This window comes from Seriola dumerili, unplaced genomic scaffold (genome assembly GCF_002260705.1).
Source record: "Seriola dumerili isolate Sdu_G_001 unplaced genomic scaffold, Sdu_1.0 BDQW01000025.1, whole genome shotgun sequence".
NCBI classification, from domain to species: Eukaryota; Metazoa; Chordata; class Actinopteri; order Carangiformes; family Carangidae; genus Seriola; species Seriola dumerili.
The window spans coordinates 10671702-10679230 of record NW_019174280.1 but is presented as its reverse complement, the minus strand read 5'-3'; the positions used below and the strand labels follow the sequence as shown (position 1 = coordinate 10679230).

Genomic DNA, 7529 nt, shown 5'->3' with positions numbered 1-7529 from the left:
TATTGTCAGCACAGGGCAATGGGAGGGATGCATGGCAGGTGACAAAGGGAGTGAGGGATAACAAAACATAATGTGAATTGCAACAAGCAGCAGAGAAATAGTGTCATGGAGCTATGACCATTGGTGCTTAAGGTTGGATAGATGTGCTTCGTAATGCCAAGCTAATCTCAAAAGGTGGAGGTAATGCACCTGAAAACTTTTTGCCAACCACCATTAAACAACATCAGAAGAAGAAATCCCCTTAATGGGCAGTTAACTGGGGGGGTTTTAAACTAGGCAAAAACAGGTCATTTCTTTCACAAAGCCACATCAATAAGCACTCATCTCTTTAAAATTGTATGAGCAATATCTTGAGCAAGTGAAAGCTATTAGATTTTTTGCAGTCTGGTTTGATGAAAAGCTAACATGAAAGCTTCATCTGGATAAAGTTAAGAACAAATGTAAAAAGGTCATCAACCTACTTTGATGTTTATCAGGACAGGAATGGGGAGCAACTGGAGTGTCTCATGTAATGATATACAGGACAATCATGAGATCTGTGTTTGAATATGAATGTATAGCTTACATATCATCAGCAGAATCAAACCTCAAAACATTGGATTGGACTTTTTTACCTGCAAAATCTGCTGATCCACACCCCACTCCAGTCAGTGGCGGTAGTGCGCCTATAAGATGGTTTGCCAAACGCCAATAAACACCGAAAGAAGGAAGTAAGACGCGCCCCCCTGCCTCCCCCCCCCCCCCGTGTTACTCTTCGTTATAATTTCCTGAGAGCTGCTGAGCTGTCTCGTAGTTCAGATCTGTGACTACCTTCAGAAAACGCACTGTTAGCGAAACCGTGTGTTCTTCGCAAGTGAAAAGAGGAGAGGACAAGGGAGATTGTTCAGCCCACATTAGGTGAGTAAGCCTCCGTTTGTTTAGTCCTTTTCGATCACATTGTATTCATGGCGGATTGCAGATTTATCTAAAGACAGTGAACTGTGCCTCACGCATTTTCTTAATTAAATTAATTAAAACAAATGTTTATATATCCAAAATACTTCAGCAAACATAGGCGGAGTCTTCCAAACTTCTAGCGGGACACATAACTATGAAGCGCAGAGTCCCCGCTTTGTTTAAAGTCTATCACAGCAACCGGTTTCAGGGCTGCGGTTGAAAAGTATTTTTTGCTTAGGAAGGTTCCTAACTCGTGAAATGACCCAGAAGTGTGTAAGCGGCATCCACGATAAGAGCTGGTCGAATACTTTGTGATAAGGAAAGGAGCTTCAATGCTCCCTATTGTATCTCCTCTAGTATAGGATACACTGGACCCTCCTTCTCGAAAGGATAGGAGAAAATGCCGTCCCTCTATTCTATGCAGCAGCAGCATTCAAAGTGACGCAACATTGTAGTTTCACCATGGCCTCACCTGTTTTATGTTTGTGACAAGATCCGAAACTTCTGGAAATCCTGGTATCATCAACTGAACCTCAAATTCATAAATAAAGATTTCTTTTTTGTCAAATCCTGCTAGGCGTCGTCATGATGAGCAAGCATATCATCTTTATCAACATCATAACAATCTAAATGCTATTTCAGCCGCTCATTGCACTGAAAGTCAATTTCTCTCCTTAACAAATATATATTAACGTCAAAACTCTGTATAGCCTTGTTATGTCTGAATATAATTTACTTTGGTCCCTACTCGTTTGCTTATTTTCATTGAATGTCTCAACTCTTTTTATTTGTATATTCCTTTCATGTTACCTTGTTTCAACATTTCAGTCCCGTGTGTTTTGTGTTTGTTGTTTAAAATAAATAAATAAAAGGAGTAGGTAGGCTATATCGTCCTTACTTTATAAATAAAGTTGGATTTAAAAAAAAAAAAAAACCCTACTAAAAATCCTAGGACTTGGGAAAAGACAGCGGTGGTGCAGAGAGAATCCGATTGACATGAAAAAAAGTAGAGAGAGTTCAGCTATTTCAATGATAACTAGAAAATTCCAGGGAAATTTTAGGTGCCACGGGGGCTACTGCCGGGATGACTACATGATTTATTTCCAGTGTTCAAAAGTCACCTGATTATTTGCAAGAAATAAAATCCTTGTAGACTAGCCTGCATATTAACAGAACATGGATTGTGATTCGTGTTTAAAGATTTAGGAGGTACTGAGAGGGTGCTGTTCCTGCAGGTCAGGGGAGAATAATAAGTCACGGAATGCATAAGAAAATCCCCAGTGCCTGGAGCACATGGAACAAGGCCTTGGTGCTAGCTGTTACAGCGAAACAAACTAAAGTGTCATCACAAACAAAGCATTATTCATTTACGTATAATAATCTGAGAACTTATAATAATTAATTAAAATTAATTTTAAAAAATGTATCAAAATCAGCAGGGGAGGCATCTAGAAACAACTATTTGTGAGTTGGCGCTTGGGTTGCTACAATGAGGGAAAATAAACTTGAGGCCAAAAGTTCACACATGAAAAACAAGCTGTGTGGCACCTACACACCTCACCCTCTTATAGGTTATAAGTTATGTACTAAGAAAACCATACAAAATTATGTTCTGAGGACAATATTTAATGGAAAATAGCTCCATTGACTTTTTTATTATTATTAATAATTGCCCCATTTTTCATTTTGCTATTTTCATTGTTACAGAATAGGAAATTAAATGACACAACTTTTTTTCTTGTTTTTGACTCATTCAGTCATCTGACTGTAACAGTCTCCTATGTAAATGTAACTGCTTCATCCTAATTATTATGTTGAACAAATCAACTAAACTTTGTAAAGCTATTTGTGTTTGCAGTAGTGATGGAACGTCCTTAATGACTGTGTCTCAGTCAGCACTGGTAAACCTCCACATACTTGGAGTCTTCACAGGCACTTGAGCACTGTGGCAATTACAGGAAATGTGTCACACAAGTAGCCAGTTGACTATTAGCAAATATTGCAGTGTGGTTGCTGGGATCGACCCTTTGCTTCATTGTAATCTTGCTCTTTCGGTTAAGTTGCTGTATTTTGCTGACACCCAAAAATCTGCTCCTTGTAACCTTACATATCCATCTGATAATAGAGGAATGCCTCATTTGCCTAGTTTTTTTTTTTTTTAATCTATGATTGAACACAGATCAAAGATGTTTTCGGTTGTTTTTCATTTCAACATTACACCCTGCTGTTTATCCTATTTTTCAGTGCCCCGCAAACAATGCATTCATGAATTAACAATTATTCAAACTTGTGTTTCTTTCAGGGCTACTGTGGACCTGCATCAATGCTGATTGGACGGATACTCAACTAGGATGTCGAAACAACCTAATGTGGGCCAGATATGTTGGAGTGTGTCGCAGCCAAGCTAACTATGTTTTACAAGGTACAGTATGTGGCATCTTGACACAGTAAATTTGCTGATCTGAAAAGAAAACATTCATTCAGTCTCAACGTCAGTCCACCATCTTGAAGCTACAGACTTTGCAACATGTAGAAAAGGGGTCTGCCATACAAGCTGAATCCAATGTTTACATGCAACTGATCCTGTTTTTGGCCAGAAGTTATCACTACTATCTTGTTTGTATTCCTATGCTGGATTTGCATGAGGATGCATATGCTCATACACCAATATGTGATGCACTACACAACACATTCCTACCAATATAACTTGTTTGCACAAAACTTTACACATAACTCTTAAACTATGTTGAGGAAAGAATAGAGTACTGGAAAATACAGTTGTTTTTGTTTAGAAACGACTTATTGCAATTTTATTGTACATTATTAAAATATATGCTAAGCTAACGTTTAGTACTTAACCAGCACCTGTTGCCATGGTGACAGTTAACATTCATGTTGCGGACTGAGGGAACGAAAGCAGGGTGCTGGATTTTATACACTTGGATGATGATGAAGATACATTGTATATACCACATTTCATATTCATCCAACCTATAAAGAGATAACTTGTGTCATTTGTGTTTCTCAATGAGTTTGTTGTAATCATTCAGTCTATTTGCTGTTTGTAGCATAATTTGTATTTTCTACAGGTATAATCAGTTGGTAGTTATCTTCATTATATTGTACAGGTAGTGGGTAAGCCAACTCATCCTTTTTATTTTTCATTGATTCTTTCTGAAATTTTTTTTTTCTTTTTTTTGTGAAAGTATGTTTTGGAAAGTTTGGTAAGTATTTAAAGAATTCAAAATCGAAAACTGAAATCTCTCATTTACAAAAGTATTCAGACTGCCAATAAATTGTGGCCAAGTGCATCCTCTTAACATTAATTGTTCTTGAGATGCATCTAGAACTTGATTGAAGTCCACCCATGGCAAATTGAATGGATTTGATATAGCATACAAAGGCACACACCTGTATAAGGTACCACAATTCATACTACATGACTGGGCAAAAATCAAGCCTTGAATGTCATTGAACTCTATAAACCTCCACGATAAAATATAAGGCATAGGTCACTGCAAGGGTATGACACCATTTCAAAGCTCTTAGTGTTCTCAGGAGCAGATTGGCCTAAATGATGGGAGAGGTTTGGACTCAAATTTTTCTGTCTGGCGAACACTGCTCATTACGTTGGCTAATATCTCTATGGTGAAGCATGGTGGTGGAAGCATCATGTTATGGGGTGCCTCTCAATGGCAGAAACAGGGAGACTAGTCACAACTGAGGAATGCATGAATGCAGCCAAACACAGAGAGGTCCTTGAAAAACCTAACCACATAGATCATATGACAATCTTTTGGGGTGTAATAGCAGTCCATGATCTGAATCAGAATATGCTGTTTCTTTGATTTTATATTGAAGTCTGGACTGGAAGTTATGATTCATATCTTGCTGCTACTTTCACATTCTTTCTTTCAGATGTTTGCTCGCCGCTATTCTATGCCCACAATGCTGTCTTCTGTTTATGAATTGTGTCACAACAAATCACACTTTTTGCTTAGTTCATATGGAGTATTCGTTGGGACAGTGCTGTTATTTATTTATGCTATGTTAGTACTTTCATTTGAAAGTTCAGTCGCTGCCCTGACTCGTCCTGCTTCGTGTTTCTCACAGATGGGACTGTAACTCCACCATCTTGAAGTGCAGCTGGTGATGGAATGCCGTCACCAGCTGTAGTTAGTGGGCTAGCTGTTTAACAGTTAATAATGGGCTTCTTAGCAGAGACTGAACTTTTAAAGTTAAATATCTAAATACAGCACCTTGTAATGATGCAGTCTAGGGCTGGGTTGAAAAAATCGATTTTCCGATTAAAATTGATCTTCATTTAAATAATCCGATTTTGATTCATGAACTCAGAGATCGATCTTCGAATACACGTCTTTTACACACTCCTGTGAATGTGTGTGGTCGTTAAAATGCGATCTGGTCAGGTGAGCGTAGGTATATAGCTGCCAGAGCCAACAGAATGACGCTAAGCCACTTTTTTTCCTCAAAGTGATAAAATAAAGTGCAGTTCACAGAATCCGGTTGGAATGTATATAAATTTGAAGATCCAATCACCAGGTGTGTCATGTAGACCGCTAATAAAAACAAATCAAGTGGTCTAAGTTGTCATATTGACATTTAAGGTGTACTGATTGATTTCCAAACCTCAATCATGCATTGAGTAAATGCATGAGCGCTTCGGTACATAAACAAACAGCACTACACCTGCACGTGAGAGACAAAAACATGATAGACGCCCAAGGAAGTCAACGGCAAGTCAACAGGCAGGTATGTGGCCACATTTCTGGCTGCAGATTTAAAAACTATGTAGACATTAGTTCTGAGAATCTCATTCATATACAAGAAAAATTGATACTGTAACTGAAATCACTACAACTGAGTTGATATCGAATGTGAATCATTGAATAATTGAATCGATTCAGGAAATCAGTGGCAATACCCAGCCCTAATGCAATCTGTAAGATGCATCTAAAAAGTAGATCATCAAAATAAGATGGTCCATGATATAAGATTATCAGAGCTCTCACTGCTACTTTAAATTGTGCATAAAAGTGATTTTTACTGTTTGTGACGGATATGAAAGATTTTTTTTTTTCATGAATTATTTGCCCATTGGGCCATTTATTTGTTACTTCGATTATCTGTTTATTACTATATATTCTTGTTTGTAACCTGGGTTAGACCGATCTAGCTTTCTACACTGGTCACGTTAATGGCCTGTGATTTATATGTGCAACTCTCTCTGGAGGTTTGTCATGTGGATTCAGCTGCAGTATTTCTAAGCCTTCACACAACACACCCCTATAGACACTGTGGTGTAGTGGTTTTGGCAAAGTAAACTATGGATGATGTCACAGCCGTAATAAATTCCTGCCACATTAATTGTGCAGTAGGCAAGACTGTTGTTGACGAGAATAAGCCATTATGTGTACTGTTGCTTGGTTGGCATTACACAATGGTTAGAATACATGATTTGCATGAGCAAGTTTACTGAAAGACTACATACATTAGTATGAAGCACTGTCATCTGCTTTTCCGCTGAGCCTTCAGACTGTCAAGCCAATGTTAAGGGGCAGATTATGAACAATTGCGAACAGTGCCTGTTGCCTGCTACATAGTAAGGCCCATGTGATTAACTAGGTTAATTTAATTTTGATATATAACCAATGCCATTATTATTAAACTGACTTCACTGAAGAATTTAGTAGTCTCCTTAAAAGAAAACATGTCAATCCCTGATCATTGAAGCTCATTTCTCAAAATCATCACTTTATTTAAACTCGGATCATCTAGTGTATTTTGTCTATGTAAAAAATTGGAATTGAAAGATGTGGCATTCATGATAGTTTATTGTATTGACACATAATGCATGAAAACTTATAATGCAGCAGAACATTGCCAGAACCAGTATTATTTTCTTGTTCACTTTATTCTGAACCCGATGGTATATAGTTAAGGAGCCTCGTGAAACCTCCTATTCTTTTATTCTATAAAATGTATCTTCATAAAATGTAAGACCTAAGGCTGATATATAGTGTTTGTGTGTGTTATTTATATTTTTTTCCTGTCAACTACATACAGGAAAGGAAGACATAGAAGATCAATAAGATCACTGACGATGGACAATGGGGATACCTGCAGTCTGAAGAACAATAAAAAGATGGATGCCAATACAATCTGGCAGTGGTGTATTACACATGTAAAGAAGTACTCAAGGAATCCAGAACCATTCCATTACAGCAGAAAAATGGGGTTAGATTTTAATGTTGAATCCAACACACACAAGAAATTGGATTTACATTCATTGACAAATGGTGTCATACTGGAGGTCTGTGACTTTGCGAAAACGGTTTGCAAAAGTAAATGGCATTTTATCACAAACATTCTGGAGAACAATTTCGATCTTGGATTGAAAAACAAGCAACAGCGGATTGAGTTTACTTCTCAAATTCTGCACAAAGTCAGAGACTTGATCCGAAAACCTCCTGAAAATAAACATGAAGCTTTTACTCTCTTTGACATGTCATCTGAGCCAGAATGTACCAGCAAAGACAAAAGAGGGCCTAACATGGGATCTACAGAATATA

General features: G+C 37.7%; 1 long non-coding RNA gene across 1 annotated transcript; it reads left to right on the top strand.

The window, feature by feature from the left end:
• Window positions 1-781: 781 nt before the first annotated feature.
• LOC111238417 lies at window positions 782-7105 on the top strand. The gene is made up of 3 exons (XR_002665814.1): window positions 782-897; window positions 3239-3358; window positions 7024-7105. It is a non-coding gene; the product is annotated as an uncharacterized LOC111238417 (long non-coding RNA).
• The last annotated feature ends 424 nt before the right edge of the window (window positions 7106-7529 follow it).